This window comes from Ceratotherium simum, chromosome 10 (genome assembly GCF_057802395.1).
Source record: "Ceratotherium simum simum isolate JZ-2026a chromosome 10, ASM5780239v1, whole genome shotgun sequence".
In the NCBI taxonomy this organism is placed as follows: Eukaryota; Metazoa; Chordata; class Mammalia; order Perissodactyla; family Rhinocerotidae; genus Ceratotherium; species Ceratotherium simum.
In genome coordinates, this window is record NC_141909.1 from 27622667 (window position 1) to 27644989 (window position 22323).

The following is a 22323-nucleotide window of genomic DNA, read 5'->3' on the forward strand; positions in this document are numbered from 1 at the left end:
CACCATAAATAGATGTCATGGACATAAGATGATTCATAGCACAAACCTAGAATGGGCTTTAGAGGGAGCTGGGAATGAAACCAGGTGTTTGCAAATACAATTTGAAATTAATAGTTACATTATTGTGGAAGCAGTTTACAGTGATCCACACATGCAGTGGCCTAAAACACAACTTTGTTAATTGACAGTTCTCTTAGAACCTAATTTCCTTCGTTTCTATTTGTAGTGAAGAGAAGAGAATAAACCACTACTATTTAAGAGATCAAGTTTTGATTTCTTTCTAAGCTGTTTATTGTTGAGGGTAAGTCCCAGAAATAAGTTTAATAGGCCCACATGATGACTTTGAAGGTAAGGTTATTTTAGGAATTAGGTAAATTTGTTATTTCATCTCATTTTATTAAGATTCTTTTGAAGTCATTCAAAAGTGGAATCAAGTAAATCATTCATTGATCGTCATTGATTATAAATGATGTATTTGCTCTTAAGTATATAACTTAGCAGCTTCCATTATGATTAATATTTCCAAAGCTATTTATTTTATGTGGAAGTACAAAATAAATCATTTACAAAGATCTCCTTATTAAATAAAAACCTAGAAACCAAATAAATTTGCATAGTATTTAATCTGTAGGAAAACAAATTGCTAAGAATTGGGATATACATTCAAATAAATTACATACCCTGTTAAATATTACAATTAAAGACTCACTCATGAAGTGATCCATTGGTTCAATTGTATACATTTTCAGTAAGATATCAGTTGACATTATAACTCATGTGTTACTAATTTCAAACTCGCAGAAATTTCCTGAAAACATTATGATATAGCTCAAGTATTTCTTATTTTAATGTAAACTCTTAAATTAGTACAATAATAGTTTTAGAAATGATAAATACTTTGAGTTAAATTTTTGCAACTTTAATTCATTAGTACACTAACTCATTCTGTCAATCATACTAGTTTTGATGGTGTGTCGATTTTGAGGGATTTTTCTCAGAAGTTTATACTTGGCTTTGGCCATTTCCTTAAAGCTGTGTGATGTAAAATGTAAATATCATTGTCAAGAAACAGTCATTTTCATTTGTTTTCCATATTGCCTGCACACACAACTGAAAATCTTAGGGAATGTGATAGCTTTGACTTAAATCACAGGATTTTGATCCTAGTTAAATAGGAAATGTTGTAATGTAGAGTCTGACTGTGATGTTTATTATCAAAACATCTCAATTTCCATTTTCTCACAACACTTGCAGTATAAAAATGATATGTAAATTGGCTTGTGTGTGTGTTTAATTTTATCTTATTTTTACAGGCACATAGAATTGTTGCTTCAGGAAATCGTCTTCTTTCACAAAACTCTCTTATCTATTAACACTAATAGAAGCTTTTTTAGTAAATGCATGGAAGCTTTTTTGGTATTTTCACACCAAATGAGCAATGGTTGACCCTTTCTTTGCTTGGATGTATGTATTCACTAATTGAGAGAACTGGAAGTTTTCATGAAACGGGTAAACTAGAATCCCTTTAATTAAGTGCAGTTACTAGCCATTTGTCAACCTGAGCCTGAAGCTATATGATCAAACAGACTAAACTGCAATCCTCAGGTTCTACTCTGTGTCAGTTTATAATCCCTGTGCTATCTGTTATCCTACATCCAACACACCACGTGATCGTAAAAGAATATGTGGCAACAACTTTTGCTTGTTCTTTTTAATGCCAAGAAATATCACCAGATAAGGTCAATTGCCCACCAGCAAGTAACCTCAAAGCAAAATGATATCCCACTCATCTTGCCTTATTAATATTTTCTTGTACTTAAATTTGTCAAAAAGAAATAGTCCCTGTAACAGCTTAGTGGATATAATTTGTTGGATACAAAATAATTAATAGGCTTTGTCAATGATTTCTTATCACTATAAACACATTTTAGGAGAATAGATTAGACTGATGCATATACTCCAAAGTTGAAAATGTTATAAGGTATAACCACTTATTTATTTATTTTTTTGGTGAAAAAGATCAGCCCTGAGCTAACATCCGTGCTAATCCTCCTCTTTTTGCTGAGGGAGACCGGCTCTGAGCTAACATCTATTGCCAATCCTCCTCCTTTTTTTTCACCAAAGCCCCAGTAGATAGTTGTATGTCATAGTTGCACATCCTTCTAGTTGCTGTATGTGGGACGTGGCCTCAGCGTGGCCAGAGAAGCAGTGTGTTGGTGCACGCCCGGGATCCGAACCTGGGCCGCCAGTAGCGGAGCACATGCACTTAACCGCTAAGCCATGGGACCGGCCCTAACCACTTATTTTTTAACTGTACAAAAGAAGAGGAACAATGTTTAAAAAGACCAAAACATGTATATATTTATCTCCCAATAAAATAAAATTATACCAAAAGCCAAAACTAAGCTTAATTATTGACGGTATTTACATTTTCTTTGTAACAAAATCTACAAATTAAAACATATTTTCCATTCAGTTTGACTTGTTTATTCAGCCCAAAAATTCCTGGGCTCCTTGATAGCTATGATTTTCTTAAAAAATCTCCAGGTTTACATCATTTTCTTCTTATATTAGGCTATAGTGTATACAAATACTGCCCAATCGAGTTGAATGACCTGGTAAGCAGACTACCCAAAATTTTGAATGAAACAATAAAAATATGTTGAGCTTACTTTTAAATACATTGTGGCTGATGATCTAGAAATTCCTGAATTAATTTAGTAACAATAGTCAAATAAGATATCACATTTACTTATTTGTCTGACAAAAATTATTGAGAATGATAACATCTATTGATGACTGGAATGGATTATCTCATAGAAGAATAGAGAAGCAAAATAGTACATTCTTTTTCTGAAAACAAAAAGTGTTGGCAGCCTACTCACGTCTGGAAACCTATCTTACCATAATAGAATAGAAAATTCTTATTGTGGTATTGTTAGTAGGGACAAAATCTAGGGGTGAAAACTCTCAAGTAGCAGAATAGTTAAACGAATTATTTTACATCTATATTGTGGAATATTGTGTAAATTTACAGACAGTGTGATTTAAAGCTATTCTGATTCACCTAGGGAGCTATCCAATAGGTATTGTTGAGAGAGAAAATCTTGATAAAGGAGAAAAGTGCATAATATCACGCTATGCACAAAAGTTAAGTTGAAACGGATAATAGACCTAAATGTAAGATGTAAAATGATAAAACTGAATAAAACAGGAGAAAAATCTTTGTGATTTTAGGTTAGCAAAGACTTCTTAGATATAAAGCAAAGTACTATTCATTAAAAAATTGATAAATTGGATCAAAATCAAAACCTTTTTCTCTTCTAAAGGCAACATTATGAATATTAAAAGACTACTCTTAGACTTGAAGATAGTATTTGCAAATCATACATCTGAGAAATGACTTGTACCCCTGACATATGAAAATAAATCTCCTGCAGTTCAATAAAACCTGATTTTTAAAAAATAAGCAAAGTTTTGAATAAATGCTTTACCAAAAATGATATACATATGGTAAATAATCAAACTAAAAGATGCTCAAAATGCAAATGAAAACCACAATGACGTAACACTACACACCTGCTAGAATGGCTACATTAAAAAAAAATGATCATATTAAATGTTGGCAAGATGTGAAGAAACTGATAGCCTCCTAGATGATGGTGAAAATGTAAAACGGTAGGCCACTGTGGGAAAAAAAGACTTGCAGTTTCTTCAAAAGCTAAGCATAAAACCCAGAAATTCACCTAGTAAGTATCTACCTAAGAGAAATAAAAACATACATCCACACAAAGATTTGTACAGTAGTGTCTATGGTTGCATGATTCATTATAACCCAAAACTCAAAAGAATGCAAATTTCCATCAAATGGTGAATAGATATTTAAAAATATTGTATACATAAACAATGAAATACTGTTCACCAATAAAAGGAAATGAATGACTTTTATGTGCAACAAGATGAATGACTCCTTAAATATTATTATGTTAATGCATTTATATTAAATATTCTAGAAAGGACAAGACTATAGAGACAGAAAGCAAGTCGGTGGTTTATTGGAGGAGGGAACGGGCAAGGTACTGACTACAAATGAACATGTAGAAATTTTGTGTGGTGACAGAAGTGTTCTAAGCCTGGATTGTGGTGATGATTGCCCAATTGTATAAATTTACTAAGACTTTCTGAATTATACCATTTAAAATAGGTAAATTTTATGGTATGTAAACTATATCTCAATAAGCTCTTGAAAATATTAAGCATATAAATATGCCATATAACACTACTTGTCTGATCTCTTATAAGAATCAGAAGCTTTTGAAACTCTGGAGAGCTCCTTGTAGGAGAAAACACATTAGATGGTCTAGTCAAGCTATTAGCACTCCTGGCATACCAAACTGATTGTAATGGATAGTGTTCAGAAACCACCACACTCTCTGTATTTTTCATAAAGGGGTACACAGAGAGTTTACACAGTTTTTCACACCTACACCTTCTTAAATTCTCCTTTCAATATCTATAACTCTAACCAACATATTCCACACCCTCCATTTCTCTCTCTCTCTTCTCTCCATGGTGGTTTTCTTGCACTTCGTCTACTGTGATCAAGTATGAACTGCAACAATTGGACTAGTTCTCTGAGAGCAACTATTATCTAAACTATTTTTTACTCAGGCCTAATAAAATTAATCATAATCAAGAATAGGAAGAATCATTCTGAAACCTATCCAAGAGGCTCACCAATTCTTAGTCACAGTCCTTCAACATCTGTACTCAAATATTTTTTATCCCACAAGTCTCACTCTACTGACTCTGGTGGATGATTACTGTGACATTGACTCCTGTCTAAAACCACACACACACACATATACACAAGAAAAAAGAAAATATTTTCCTTTCTCACAGAGGTGTATTTCTGTTAATCTAACGCGGAAATCTATCACGCTGCTATCTGTTCTCTCCAGTGAAGTAAACACTACATTGAAACAGATGTTATGATCTATATATGATATTAGTCTGAAAATATGTAAGAATAAGGTAACTTGCAGTCATAATTAACCAACATTTATGTAGAAGTTCTTACATTGCAGTGTGAAGAAGGCATTTGCAAGTACAAATACACATATAATGTATGAGTGTTGCGGTCTATTGGTAATTGTATATCATGTCATGTGGAAAGGGAAAAGTTACTAATCAGATGTAGCTGATTGTTACCATACAGAATGTATATCAGATCTTCCAATTACTTAATAGGAATTTGAAAACTTGATGTTTCAGTATGAAATTTATTTTTAAATATTGTCTTAAATATTCTAAAATTGTGCAAACCAAACACTTCTTTTCAAGCAAGCTTGACCTTTGGTGAATTGCTTGCAACATCTGATAAATTCACAATTAGAAGTCACTATACCTTGCCTCCAATGGTATACACACACACACACACACACACACAGACACAGATGTATACATGCATACATAGATATAATTTCAAAGCTTGTATTAACCAATGATGTTCAAGGTTTGTTTTCAAGTCCCTGGATTATTTCTTTGGTAAGTCACTCAAGTTTTCAGAGTAATTAATCTATAATAAAGTTTCCAAATACTACTTTATTGTAAATCCCAGAGGAGCTGCTTTAGATAAAATTGTCTCAAATATTTTTGTAGGAGTTTTAAACTTTTTTCAAAATATTTGTTACTAATCTCCTTTCCCTTTTTAGTAACAACTTTGAATTCCTAAAAAAGTATTTTTACACTGATATACAAAAATAAATTGCCTAGTCAGAACTGTACTTACAGATATCTGACTTATTTATAATATAGTATCAGGTAAATTGTCTTTTAATTATAACATCCAGTCCCTAACAACACATTTTCCCCAAATGTGTCTGAGCTAAACAATATATCCAAAATGCCTACATGATATTTAGCAGTATAATAAAAGACAATGTGACACCTATCTGAAATTCTGATATATCTTGCAAATCTTTGAAACAATGGATAGCTTTGTTGACCATATTCTTGGTTCACCTCTAGGATAATGATTGCTTAGTAGAACAACAATATTCTGTATCATTTAGGAAGTGCATACTATAAATGGAAGTGCAGTGGCTTAATCAAATAGGGCTTATTTTGATCATATAACATGCAATCCATTGTTAGTTTTGAAATTTGTACCATAATGCCATTACTATCTTAGCATGCTCCTTCTTTTCTTCCTTTATTTCCTTTTTTCCTTCCTTCTTTCCTTCCTCTGTCTATCTGTCTGTCTCGCCTATCCTAAGTATAGATCTTAACCTTCAGTTGCCTCACAGTCTAGAGATACCTGATGTATATTTAAGTTCACATCTGTTTTTCAGGTAATAAGAATAAAGAAGCAAAAAGCAGGGAGATGAATACTCCATCAAGAAAGCAAAACACATGGAAACATCCAATAGATTTGTGCTGATTTCTCACTGACAAAACTGTGAGACTTGGTCACACCCATCTCCAGGAGTCTAGGAAATTTAGTTTTCGGTTGTGATTTTAACTGGAACGCATGCCCCCTCCCCAAATAAAAACAATACCAGATTTCCATTAGTAAGAAAGAAGAGCAGAATAGATATTGGGTAGCTACTATGTGTCTACCCATGTCCCAAATCCTAGATTGTGATGCCAAATTTTAATTTGCATAAAAATTAGATCTCAGTGTAATGTTGAAAACAAACAAAACAAGAAAAACCAAAGTCATCAGACTCCAGAATCCTTGAATAGTGATTAGTTTACTTGTCTATACATAATGATAACAAGTAATCTTTTTAGATTCTTCAACATATGCTCAATTTTTTCCACTTATGCTATCTGCTAAAACACACACGCACATCCCCCTCTCCATCCAAATTTTTGCCACAACACTATAGTGGTAACTGATTTCCCCTTTTGCCCTGTTTTATCATACATCCCCATGACTCTGAGATCCTCTCTGCTATGTGTATTCTCTTGGGAAGTTTAGTTGGACCTCTTACTCTGACAGTTTTCCCTTGTGAGGAAAAGCATCCTGGGATTATTATACGTATAATTCTTTTTTTAAACACTGATTATCATTTTGGTCCAGCTTCCACCTCAATAAATTCATAAGAGTTTTTATTATTGGGTTGTGACTTCAGTCTCCTTGTTAATGATATGGTTAATGAGAACATGGGAAGAACCTCAGTTGTTTGAAATAGAGATTTTCAGAATATTAAACTAGTGCTCCTGTTGAAATACTCTCTTTATTTGACAGGTTCTGTGTGCAATCAACATTAATTGAGAATATTGGAACTTAAGAAAAAAATGTGTGTGTGTGGCCAAGGAGTAGTGTGGAGGGAATGGAGCTTTGTGTTTGCTAGTCAAAGAATCTATTTAACTTGCATAGTATGGATATAGAACCCTTCTGGGAAGGATCACAGTAATTCTTCTGGGAATTTTCTTCCAGGATAGGGAGGTACCTGCTTACAGATTCATGTCTTATAAAATACATGAAGCTTCTTAAAATATGAAGTATGATCGTTGCCAATAAATTTATAATTGTAGATTTCATGGTTAAATCCATAATGTTTTGCTTTGGATATTTGTGGAAATATTTTTGCTGAAATTCCTCATAGCTTTGCCAGTGGCTTGCAATGATTAATTTTATAACAGATTTCCCTATTTTTTAAATTTACTCTAATTTTGCCTGCACTATCTTTAAGAAAGTGCTAGAATCAATACCAGGAAAAGTCTACTCTTCATGTTTTGCTGTGCTTGATATAAAATATATATGATTTTACCATGAGTTTTTTTTATCTAAGCTTATTTATATCTCTACTCTGTGTTTTCAGTTCTTATTTATTTCTTTGCCCCATATTCTTCATCAATACCTATTTTGGTTAATTTGGTTGATGGAATCGTACCTATTTCTGTATAGTATTTTACAAGCTTTCTGGAAAAAGACAGAAATAAGTATATACATAGCTATGAGTATGTATATATTACTTTGTGTTCTTCAATAAAATATGCTCTACTGCCTACCCATGGAGTTTTATGAAAATTGGAATATACATTTCATAAAGATAATCCAGTGTAATATTATAATATGGTCAATGTAATAATTTTTAAAAAGATTTTAATGATCTAAAATGATTTAAATTCTTTACAATATAATATTTTTATTTTGTAAATGCAAAAGTAAATTCTTTAGTTTTGCTTATGTTCCTCATACCAACTAATATTCAGGACCTGTAGGTTGAGTTAAAACCCAAAAACTATTTCATAAAGTTAATATAACATTTAAGGAGAGTGAATTGTTTTTATTTCCAGTTCAAAAGACAGGTAAGTTAGATAAGGTTATCATTTTCTAATAGACTAATTCATTTTTCAAGGCAAATTATAAAATTTACATTTCATAAAGAATTACTATGTTTGTATATTTTCTAAAATTATTCAATTTTACAAAACATTTTACAGGTCATGTCACTCATATTCAAGACTAACCAGAGACAAAAATTAGTCTCTGAGTGTATTAACTACATACTGTCAGGCTGTGCACCTGTATCCTCCACATCCTGTAAGATTCAGGATCCTGTAATACTGTGATCATGTTATTTGTTTTGTAAAATATTTCTAACGGTCCATATTGATATCAAATTGCAAATTAAGATCCTTATCCTAGAATGCAAACCCATCATTCTCCTGTTTATAGTCTTAAATGAAATCTGAAATTGGAACAAAAGTTACTAAAGTATTACAGAGTTTGTCATAGAGATATGACAACTTAGCAGTGAGGGAAAGAAAGAGAGAAGGAATATAAGCCAAGGAAAGATGTTAAGCATAGTGATAAGATACATTTCCATGTTGACTTGCATTTGAAAGCAAGCCATAGAAGCTAAGCAAGTGTGTTTGGTTGTCATCTGGGAGTTCTTTAAATGATTAAAAGAATGAAATGAACCTTGAACCTGTCCACGGGAGAGATGAGGCAAGGAGAATATCTGTGAAGTTCTCTCTCATTTCCTATTTCCTGTTTTTGACTATTTACTTCATTGGTCATTATCTCCACCATACTCATTGGTTGTATCTGGTCTTTAGGAACCGCTCAAGATATCAAATGTCATTTATCTTGGTTTGAATTCCCACTGATGCACACCTCAAGATGAAGGTTCAATTGCAAGCAGTTTATTTTGAAGATTCGAGAACCAGTAAGAAAGTATAAAATTAGATAGAGAAGGGAAATCAGCTAATGATAGGTGTGTCAGCAAGTCAACTACTGTTAAGCATGACTTGATGGTTAATCCTTCTGGGATTTTCTGAAAACGACATTAAACGCAGATCACAGCTCATAGGTATCCCAACCAAGTTGATGTATTTATTCACCAGCCTACATCAGTGTTTTGTTGAAGTTTGCTTTGGGGAAACTTCATATGCATACGAAGCATATGCAGCTTCATATGCTGCATCCTGGAGGACAATGCCACCACAGGGCAAAGTTTCTTATCTGAGTCTTCAAAAGTGTGATCCACTTTATATCATGGTGCTTATTTCTGTGTGATTGGCTACATAGAAATACAAGAAAATAGGATTTCTATGATCTCATCGTCACACTCCTTTTCTGCAAAATGGGACTTTTGGTCAAAGCTAATACTACGTAGGATGCTGTGCTGATAGACAAGTTTAGTGTGCAGGTGGTGCTTATGACAGATCCTTCTGGATCTGCTTGATCCTAGTCCTTAATGTACCCACTCAGCCTTCTGACCCAGTAAATCAGAAAACATCTATTCCTAACAGGCAGATCAGGATGCATGATCACTTAATATTCCATTATTATCTCACCAAACTGTACTTGGGACCTTCTGGCATACCATACGTATTTTTTAACAGAAGGTACTTCTCTACTGCAGAAGACATGATAACCTTGCTCCAAAACTCTAAAACATATGCAGTGGGCAGCTTCCAAGTTGGTCATGAATGATTTCTGTCTCCTGATATTCCCACAATTGTCTAATGCTGTCCACTTGAGTGTGGGCTGGATCTTGTGACCCATTTATAATGAATGTACTGCATGAAAGGTTATGGGATATAACTTCTGAGATTACGTTACAAAGAGGCTCTGGCTTCCATCTGGTGTACTCTCTCACTCTCTTTCTCACTTGTTCTGTGTGTGGAAATTATCTACCACATTGAGAGTTGCCCTATGGAGAGATCCAAGTGGCAAAGGAGGTCCCCAGCTAACAGCTAGTTAGGAATTGAGGCCCTCAGTCCAACAGCACATAAGAAAGTGAATGCAGATAATAGCTGTGGGAATAAGCTTGGACGCTCTCTTCCAGTTGAGCCTTCGAATGATACTCCATCTCTGACTAGAGCCTTGTGAGAGAGCTTGAAACATAGTTACCTAGCAATGCCATGACCAGATTCTTGACTCACAAAAGCTACAAGATAATTGTTTTGTGGTTAAAGCACAATTTGAGGTTATTTTTTACATAGCAATAAATAACTTTATTTATTTATACAAGTTCTGAACTTTAACTCTCCTCTTGGGAAATATCACATGATACCTTATCTACAGATACTGTTAGCTTAATCACATGAGTGGAATCATAAGGCTCAAAGAGCAAAGTCACATGTACTGTAGTCTGGACCTGCTATAGGGTTGTTTCTTGCCCTAGGCCTCACTTGAACCTTCCAGATAACTCAATAATAAATCATATTAGTATATCCAAGAGTGTAAGTGATACCTCTGAAAGGTAAGGCAGCTCAAGTGTGGTGCATCTTTTTAGTGGTAGGATGTATAAGTCAGCAATGTGCCTTTTACCTAAACAGGGATATCATGATACACTGCTGATAACTGGACCTCTAAAAACTTCACCAAAGGCAGATCTTCTAATCTCCATTGATTTATTTTCCGAACTCTGGCCCACATATTTCCTAATAAGGTGTCTCGCTTAACTGCAAGTTCTTAATTACCAGTTAATGTTGTATAATTAACAAGATGTCCAATTAATACAATGTTATAATTTCAGTTCAACATTATAAGATATACAGAATGATAATATGGTCAAGGTCCCTGTGAACTAAATTAGGACAGAGAGCTGGACTGCTGACAGTCCTGATTTATGTGAATAAAAGTAAACTGCTGTCTTTGTTACAAAAAGCCAAGTCATTTTGACCTTTCTTAATGATGAGTATAGAGATGAAAGTATTGGCCAAATAAATATCCATATTTCAGATGCCATAGATTTTTTGAATCACTCCGGTAAATATATTATATCCTCCACAGCAGCTAAATTTGACACTACAGCCTAATTAAGTCCATAGTAGTATGCAGTCATTTGCTATGATCAGCTGGTTTATAGAGGCTAGAGAAGTAAATTTAACAGGGATGTGATAGGACAGCAAACTTTGCAAATTTCACGTCTTCATTGGTGACATTTACCTCTACAATTCCTTTTGAATGCACCATTGATTTTTATTTACTATCATGACATGATTAGCAGTCTATGGGCTTCCACTGGGTCTTCCTACCACAATTACCTTTATTCCCTAGATCAGGAACAAATATTAGGGTCCTACCTGCTGCTAACTATATCTGTTCAATTATACATTAATGAACTAGGAAAATAAACACAGGATCCTTTTAGACACCTTGTGAAAACTTCATTTATCTTACGATATTCATTAGTTTGCACTCTAATTTTGACTGCAATAACGTTTTGAGTCACAAGGCATTAGTATTTGCTGGCTTCATACTTACGAGTATGCTTCCTTAGAAAGTCAGGGTATATCCTTTTCCAAGTATATAGTTGCCTTAGAAAATCATTGCCAGTCTCTGAAAAAGATCGGAGAAATAATTAATGCATAGCTTTAGGTGGAGTTGCAGGGTCCTTCCTCAAGATAATATTTATCCTTCAATTATTGGGCTCTGGGACAGCGAATGGGTTCTGATGTGGGAAGTAAGTGATAGACTGCATTTCCATTATGATGGCTAATATTAGATTCCTGCTTCTTAGCTGTCAAGATTTTACAATTACATAAACTGAGTAGCACCTTTGTTGGCTTTTATTTATCATACCTCTGGGAAATCATGGTCTATGAGCATTCACTCCAGTTTTAATCTCCATTGAAGTAATTATATCCACCTTGCTTCTGACAAGGTGGATATATTTCTCCCTAGCTTTACAAAAACCATATAATATAAGATAATGTGGAGATATTTATATCTATATCTATATCTATATCTATATCTATATCTATAGTTATACCTATCTACATCTATCTATCATCTATCTATCTGGAGAAAGAGAAAGAAAAAGGTATCAGTAGTTCTAGGATGTGGATTTGTGAGGGCTCTCTATAGGGTAGCCAGACTAAGCCTCATGGAAAAATTGGCATCTCAGCAAAGATTGAAGAAGAGGAGGAAATTTGTCAAGTAGATAAGTAGATATCTGGAATTAGAGTCTTCCCAACAGAGGGACAGCTAGAGAAAAGGTCCCAGGGCAGAAATGTCTTTCACAGTCGAAGACTAACAGGACCAGTATGACCAGAATGGAGCAAGCAAGAGAAAGAGTAGTAAAAGGAGATGTCAGGTTTTTTAGCACCTTGTAGGCCATTTTAAAGAATTAGGTTTTTATTTTTAGTGAAATGCAAAGCCATTGGAGGGTTTTAGGTCAGGGAGACAAGACCTTTCTTAGATTTTAAAAAGATCACTGAGGCGGAGTCAAGATGGCGGTGTAGGCAGACTCTGAACTCACCTCCTCCCATGGACACAGCCAATTTACAACTACTCGTGGAAAAATTACCCCTGAGACAGAACTGAAAACTGGATAAGAGGAACTCCTGCAACAACGGACAATCCTAACTGAGGTGGAAGAGGCAGAGACTCCCTTCTGGAGAGGAAAAACGCCGCCTTCACAAGCCGCCAGCTTCACGGCCGCCGGGAGCAGCTCACAGGTACGCAGCCTCCCTGGAGGCGCGGGGCCCTGAGCCGGGGAGCGCCCCCGCTGTGGGCATTTTGTGGACCCAGCACAATCGACACCAGCGGCATAATATCTGACTTTGCCTGCTACTAAAGCATTGGGTAGCACCCCCAGAAAACCCGGTTCACAAAGAAACTAAAACTGGCTCTTAAAGGGCCCGCGCACAAACTCACCCGTTCCAGAAAGCATCCTAAAATCACCAGAAAGAAAGGTACACAGTGCTTCGGTGACAAGAGACTCACCTAATAGGCCCTGAGTGCATCACGGTGAGGGGTGAGACCTCTCCAGGGACTGGGACATTGGCGGCGGCCATTGTTGTGGCCTGGTGTGAGCGTGCTGACACAGACGCCATTGGAGTTCTCCCTGAGACCTGCTAGCCCAGGGTCTGCTCCACCCGCTAGAGCACCAATTTAATCCAGCTCAGCCAGGGCAGGCAGCCCACCCTAGAGACTGGCCCCACCCAACAACAAGCCCTCAGGCAACGTGTGGGCCTGCATAGATTGGTGACTGGATTCTCTACAGCCTGGCAACTGAGCTGACTTGAGCGGGGCAGGGTGTGCACAAGGAGCGGGTGGAGAGTGTGGGGTGGTGGCGGAGTGTGTGGGGCTCCCGCCGTGGAGAGACTGGGTCCGCTTGGGGAGGTCGGGGCACTCACACGGGGCAGGACTGTGTTGACTGTGTGTGTGGACCTGTGGGCAACAGGGCTTGTCAGCTGCAGAAGACTTGTGCCTCTCAAAGACCCACATAGGAGGTTTGCCCCACCTTCCAAAGCCTGAAACAATTGGGTGCTCCTGTGCCTGAGGCCAGCCCCACCCAGCTGCAATCCCCAGAGAGCTGACAAGAGACCTAATAGGCTAGAGGTTTACAGCAATTGTAAGGCCCTGAGCCTAACAACCTGCCACACTGGGGGCCTACTCACTTAAAAGAAACACTGCAACACAAATGTGGTATTAGAACTTACAGCCAACTGTGCTGGGGCTCCCCACACCTGATAAAGAGACTGAAGGGCCCACAACAACTACAAGCAGCTGAGCATTACAACAGCTGGCCAGGAGCATAACTCAGCCTCCCTGGGCGCCTATAGGGAGAGCTAATAGGCCACAATAGAAGGACACACGTAACCCACATAGGGGCCACCCCTGGAACATTGAGAACTGAGGGAAGCACACTGGAAGCATCCTAAGGCATCACTTACATAAGGTCACCTATCCAAGAGCAGGAGACGTAGCTGACCTACCTAATACGTAGACACAAGCACAGGGAAAGAGGAAAAATGAGGAGGCAAAAGAATACATTCCAAGTAAGGGAACAGGACAAAACCCCAGAAAAGGAACTAAGTGAAACAGAAATGAGCAACCTACCCGACAGAGAGTTCAAACTAAGAGTGTTAAGGATGCTCACTGATCTGGGGAGAAGAATAGATGAACTCAGTGAGAATGTCAACAAAGAAATGGAAGATATAAAAAAGAACCAATCAGAAATGAAGAATACAATACTGGAAATGAAAAATTCATTAGAGGGACTCAAAAGCAGAGTAGAGGATACAGAAGAACGGATCTGTGAGCTGGAAGAAAGACTAGAAGAAATTACCCAAGGTGAACAGGTAAAAGAGAAAAGAATTAAAAAGAGTGAGGACAGTCTAAGGGACCTCTGGGACAACATCAAGCGCACTAACATCCGTGTTATAGGTGTCCCGGAAGGAGAAGAGCGAGACAAGGGAGCAGAGAATCTATTTTAAGAAATAATAGATGAAAACTTCCCTAACCTAAGGAAGGAAACAGACATCCAGGTACAGGAGGCACAGAGAGCCCCAAACAAGATAAACCCAAAGAGGCCCACACCAAGACACATCATAATCAAAATGTCCAGAATTAAAGATAAAGAGAGAATCCTAAAAGCCGCAAGAGAATGTCAAGTTACATACAAGGGAAACCCCATAAGGCTATCAGCTGACTTCTCAGCAGAACCCTTACAGGCTAGAAGAGAATGGCACGATATATTTAAAGTGCTAAAAGGAAAAAACTTACAGCCAAGAATACTCTACCCAGCAAGGGTATCGTTCAAAATGGAAGGAGAGATCAAAATTTTCCCAGATAAGCAAAAATTAAAGGAGTTTGTCACCAAGAAACCAGTGTTACAAGAAATGTTAAAGGGACTGATTTAAGGGGAAAAGAGAAGACCACAAATAGGAAAAATTATCTATTTCCACGATTAGAACGTAATGGATACAAATGCACAAAAAAGAGGTTAGATATGATATCAAAAACATAAAAGGAGGGAGGAGGGTAGTTAAAGAGTACAGCTTTCATACAGAGGTCAAACTAAAGTGACCATCAATTCTGTATAGAAGAAGTAAGGAACAGAGAAGGACTACTAAAACACTGAGGGAAAAAAAAAAAAAAAATAAAGTTAGAAAATGGCAGGAAGTACAAACTTATCAATAGCTACTTTAAACCTCAATGGACTAAATGCTCCAAATAAAAGGCAAAGGGTGGCTGACTGGATAAAAACAAGACCCATATATATGCTGCATACAAGAGACACACTTCAGACCTAAAGACACTCACAAACTGAAAGTGAAGGGATGGAAAAAGATACTCCATGCAAATGGCAATGAAAAGAAAGCTGGGGTAGCAGTACTCATATCAGACAAAATAGACTTTAAAACAAAAACTGTAAAAAGAGACAAAGAAGGGCATTACATAATGATCAAGGGAACAATCCAACAAGAAGATATAACACTTGTAAATATCTACACACTCCAATGTAGGTGCACCTAAATATATAAAGCAATTATTAACAGACATAAAAACAGAAATAGACAGTAACACAATAATAGTAGGGGACTTTAACACTCCACTTACACCAACGGATAGATCATCCAAACAGAAGATCAATAAGGAAACATTGGCCTTAAACGACACACTAGAACAGATGGACCTAGTAGATATATACAGAGCATTCCATCCAAAAACCGAAGAATACACGTTCTTTTCAAACGCACATGGAACATTCTCCAGGATTGATCACATATTAGGCCACAAAACAAGTATCCATAAATTTAAGAAGATTGAAATAATACCAAGCATCTTTTCTGACCACAATGGTATGAAACTAGAAATCAACTATAGGAAGAAAATCAGAAAAGCCACAAATACATGGAGATTAAACAAAATGCTACTGAACAACGACTGGGTTAACGAAGAAATCAAAGAAGAAATCAAAAAATACCTGGAGACAAATGAAAATGAAAATACGACATGCCAGAATTTATGGGATACAGCAAAAGCGGTTCTAAGAGGGAAGTTTGTAGCGATACAGGCCTATCTCAACAAACAAGAAAAATCTCAAATAAACAATCTAACAATGCACCTAAAGGAACTGGAAAAAGAAGAACAAACAAAGCCCAAAATCAGTAGAAGAAGGGAAATAATAAAAATCAGAGCAGAAATAAATGAAATGGAGACCAAATAAAATAGAAAAAATTAATAAAACCAAGAGCTGGTTCTTTGAAAAGATCAACAAAATAGACAAACCTTTAGCTAGACTCACCAAGAAAAAAAGAGAGAAGGCACAAATAAGTAAAATCAGAAATGAAAGAGGAGAGGTTACAACAGACACCTCAGAAATACAAAAGATTATAAGAGAATACTATGAAAAGCTATATGCCAACCAATTCGACAATCTGGAAGAAATGGATAAATTCTTAGAATCATACAACCTTCCAAAACTGGATCAAGAAGAAGTAGCGAATTTGAATAGACCAATCACCAGTAAGGAGATCGAAACAGTAATCAAAAACCTCCCCAAAAATAAAAGTCCAGGACCAGACGGCTTCCCTGGTGAATTCTACCAAACATTCAAAGAAGACTTAATACCTATCCTTCTCAAACTCTTCCAAAAAATTGAGGAGGGGGAAGCTCCCTAACTCATTCTACGAAGCTGACATTACCCTGATACCAAAACCAGACAAGGACAACACAAAAAGAAAATTACAGGCCAATATCACTGATGAACATCGATGCGAAAATCCTCAACAAAATACTAGCAAATCGCATACAACAATACGTTAAAATGATTATACACCATGATCAAGTGGGATTTATTCCAGGTATGCAGGGATGGTTTAACATTCGCAAATCAATCAACGTAATACACCACATTAATAAAATGAAGAACAAAAATCACATGATCATCTCAATAGATGCAGAGAAAGCATTTGACAAGATCCAGCATCCATTTATGATAAAAACTCTGAATAAAATGGGTATAGAAGGAAAGTACCTCAACATAATAAAGACCATATATGAGAAACCCACAGCTAATATCATCCTCAATGGTGAAAAACTGAAAGCTATCCCTCTAAGAACAGGAACTAGACAAGGATGCCCACTGTCACCACTCCTATTTAACATAGTATTGGAAGTCCTAGCCAGAGCAATCAGGCAAGAGAAAGAAATAAAAGGGATCCAAATTGGAAAGGAAGAAGTGAAACTGTCACTATTTGCAGATGACATGATTTTATATATAGAAAACCCTAAAGAATCCACCAGAAAACTTTTTACAAGTAATAAACGAATATGGTAAAGTTGCAGGATACAAAATCAACATACAAAAATCAGTTGCATTTCTGTACACTAACAACGAAGTAGCAGAAAGAGAAATTAAGAATACCATCCCATTTACAATTGCAACAAAAAGAATTAAATACCTAGGAATAAACTTAACCAAAGAGGTGAAAGATCTGTACACGAAAACTATAAAACATTTCTGAAAGAAATTGAAGAAGACACAAAGAAATGGAAAGATATTCCGTGCTCTTGGATTGGAAGAATTAACATAGTTAAGATGTCCATACTTCCTAAAGCCATCTATAGATTCAATGCAATCCCTATCAAAGTTCCAACAACATTTTTCACAGAAATAGAACAAAGAATTCTAAAATTTATATGGAACAACAAAAGACCCCGAATAGCTAAAGGAATCCTGAGAAAAAAGAACAAAGCTGGAGGTATCACACTCCCTGACTTCAAAATATACTACAAAGCTATAGTAACCAAAACAGCATGGTACTGGCACAAAAACAGACACACAGATCAGTGGAATAGAATCGAAAGCCCAGAAATAAACCCACACATCTATGGACAGCTAATCTTTGACAAAGGAGCCAAGAACATACAATGGGGAAAAGAAAGTCTCTTCAACAAATGGTGTTGGGAAAACTGGATAGCCATATGCAAAAAAATGAAAGTAGATCCTTACCTTACACCATACACAAAAATTAACTCCAAATGGATTAAAGACTTGAATGTAAGACCTGAAACTGTGAAAGTTCTAGAAGAAAACATAGGCAATACGCTCTTCGACATCGGTCTTAGCAACATCTTTTCAAACACCACGTCTGACCGGGCAAGAGAAACAATAGAAAAAATAAACAAATGGGACTACATCAAACTAAAAAGCTTCTGCACAGCAAAGGAAACCATCAACAAAACGAAAAGACAACCTAACAATTGGGAGAAGATATTTGCAAACCATACATCTGATAAGGGCTTAATCTCCAAAATATATAAAGAACTCATGCATCTCAACAACAAAAAAACTAACAACCCAATTAAAAAATGGGCAAAAGACCTGAACAGACATTTCTCCAAAGAAGATATACAGATGGCCAACAGACACATGAAAAGATGTTCAAAATCACTAATTATCAGGGAAATGCAAATCAAAACTACAATGAGATATCACCTCACGCCCGTCAGAATGGCTATAATTAACAAGACAGGAAACAACATGTGTTGGAGAGGCTGTGGAGAGAAGGGAACTCTCATACACTGCTGGTGGGAGTGCAAACTGGTGCAGCCACTATGGAAAACAGTATGGAGATTCCTCAAAAAATCAACGATAGCACTACCATATGATCCAGCTATTCCACTGTTGGGTATTTATCCAAAGAACTTGAAAACACCAATTTGCAAAGGTACATGCACCCCTGTGTTCATTGCAGCGTTATTCACAATAGCCAAGACTTGGAAGCAACCTAAGTGCCCATCAAGGGACGAATGGATAAAGAAGCTGTGGTATATATACACAATGGAATACTACTCAGCCATAAGAAATGACGAAATCCAGCCATTTGTGACAACATGGATGGACATTGAGCGTATAATGCAAAGTGAAATAAGTCAGAGGGAGAAGGTCAAATACCGTATGATTTCCTTCATTAAGTAGTAGATAGTGACAACAATGGACGGATACATAGGGACAGAGATTGGATTGGTGGTTGCCAGAGGGGTGGGGGGAGGGAGGAGGGTGAAAGGGATAATTCGGTGCATGTGTGTGGTGATGGGTTGTAATTAGTATTTTGGTGGTGAACATGATGTGGTCCATGCAGAAATAGAAGTACAATGATGTACACCTGAAATTTTTGCAATGTTATAAACCAATGTTACTGCAATAAACAAAAAATTAAAAAAAAAAAAAAAAAAAAGATCACTGAGTGTTGTAGTGTGGCAAGAATATAATTCATTGCACGTTCATTTAGTTAATAGTCAGTAAGAATTATTACTTGCACACTATCCAAGCTATTGACACATATCTCTGATATCAAGATGTACAAATAAGTTCTCTTCATCATCCTTTTTGGCCATGATACATAATGTATCCCCTCTGTGCCACTATATATTATTTTCCTTGTTCTTCCCAAGATAATATCATTTTTTTAAAAAATTTTTTGTTTATTGCAGTAACATTGGTTTATAACATTGTATAAATTTCAGGTGTACATCATTATACTTCTATTTCTGCCTAGATTACATCATGTTCACCACCCAAATACTAATCACAACCCATCACCACACACTTGTGCCTAATCATCCCTTTGCCCTCTTCCCTTCCCCTTCCCCTCTGATAACTACCAATCCAATCTCTGTCTCTATGTGTTTGTTTGTTGTTGTTATTATCTACTACTTAATAAGTAGTAGATACTTAATAATAAGTGAGATCATACCGTATTTGACCTTCTCCTTCTGACTTATTTCACTTTGCATAATACCCTCAATGTCCATCCATGTTGTCACAAATGGCTGGATTTCATCATTTCTTACGGCTGAGTAGTATTCCATTGTGTATATATACCACATTCTAAGATAATATCCTTGATTATTAAACTCCTTATTATTGAGAGATCCGATATGGGAGACTATAACATTGTTATGTCAATATTAATTGTTATATATATATGAGTACACCTCTTTAACCCACAATTATTTTAATTCAGCCATCCATGACACCTCTGGGACAACATCGCCTGGCAGTTTTCAATTCAAACAAGACATTTGTACTATGGAATAAGTGAGTTAATAAATACAAAATTCTTAAAAGGAAGTGTGATACTTGGCATCTGCTCAATGAAAGTTAGCTAATATTATTGTTGTTATATTTTTTATTACAAATACATTAAAGTCATTCTTACAATATAATTGGTCCTCCTCTAATATATCCATACAAATTAATCTCTCAACTTTTTTTTCTAAAGATTGGACTCTTAATATCTTTGCTTGGTCTATTCCTAAATACTTGTTATTTGTATTAATACATATTAGATTAAGTTTTATATGAGAGCAGAGAGTGAAAAGTCAGGAAGACATAATTGCATTGCTGATCTCATCATTGGTTAGTCATAAACGATGGAACAAAAACATATCTCCACTGCATCCTTCATTCTAATCTGAAAAGTAGAGTTTATAATACCTCTTTGACTAATTTTACATATGTAAGAATGTGTACCTTGTGTGAAGTATTATAAAGGATATGATATAATATAAATGAAAGTTATTCTGTATTTTAACAAGTTTTTTGGGGGGAGAGAAATTGTTTGATCTATAGTAATTTGGCATGAATTTGGTGAATAAGTCAACAAGTTTGTTGAAATGGTATGTTGGTTAAAAACTGATCTTTCTTTTCTTATGTTTTAATTTTTTTGCAAGATTCACCCTTCACTAACATCTGTTGCCAATCTTCCTCCTTTTTTCCTTCCTTGCCCCTACCTCCCCAAAGCCCCAATACATAGTTGTGTATAGCTATAAGTTTGTTATTTACTCTATGTGAGCCACCACCACAGCATGGCTACGGACAGACGAGCGGTATGGTCCTGCGCCAGGGAACCTAACCCGGGCTGCAGAAACAGAGCACACTGAACTTTAACTACTAGGCCATAAGGGCTGGCTCTGTTTTAATTTTTTTTAACTTGAGAAAATGTTGCTTGTTTTTGTAAATCTTACCGATGTTTCCACATTAGATATAATTTTTAATATTTTGATTCTTTTCTTTTTTATTAAAGAATTTATTTTTTCCCTGAATTTTGAGCAATACTAAGAAGTTAAAAATAATGTATGTATTCAATGATAAAATAATTTGGAATAATTTACATATCCAACAGTAGAGAAATTATTGATTAAATTATGGTTAGTTATAAAACATTATCTAGAGTGTAATGTTATTTTAAAAAATAGTAACAATAACATGTCTGCATGAGAGACAGAATCATGTTTAATAACAAGAACTTTGTGGGCATTATGCCCACTTTTATTTTTTAAATTTTTTTATTAATTTATTTTTTAATTTATTTTTTTGTGAGGAAGATTAGCCCTGAGCTAAGATCTGTCACCAACCCTCCCCTATTTTTTGCTGAAGAAGACTGGCCCTGGGCTAACATCCATGCCCATCTTTCTCTACTTTATATGGGACGCTGCCACAGCTGGCTTGATAAGTGGTGCGTTGGTGCACTCCTGGGATCCGAACCCCGGGCCACCGCAGCAGAGCGCATGCACTTAACTGCTACGCCACCGGGCTGGCCGCATATGCCCACTTTTAAACACCGGTCTTTTTTTCACTAACTTTAAGCAAGTTCTTAAACTTTCTGTACTACAGTTTTCATTTACAAAATGGGCAGATAGATAATAATTTATCTAAACCACTTAGAACAGTGCCCATCCTAATAATTTAGTATGCATTACCTAAGAGTTTGCTGTTATGTATGACACTGAACACACACACACAAACACTGATGCACAGAAAAGTATTGAAGAATATTTTTAAAAAAAGATTAATGGTGATCTTCCCTGAATGAGTGGGTTGGAATACATTTATGCCATCTTGCTTGTCCTTTTAAAGTATTTCTAATAACCGTATATTTTTTTATAACCAGAAAAATAACCAAAGTTTAGGGAATAAATCATTGAGTATCTACTAATTAAAATAATTAATTTTCAATAAATTACGCTGTATATATATCCTGTTTCTTTGTGGTAAAATTTTTATTCTTTCTTCTTTTTAGTCACACAAATTATTCTGAAAATAGCATTTC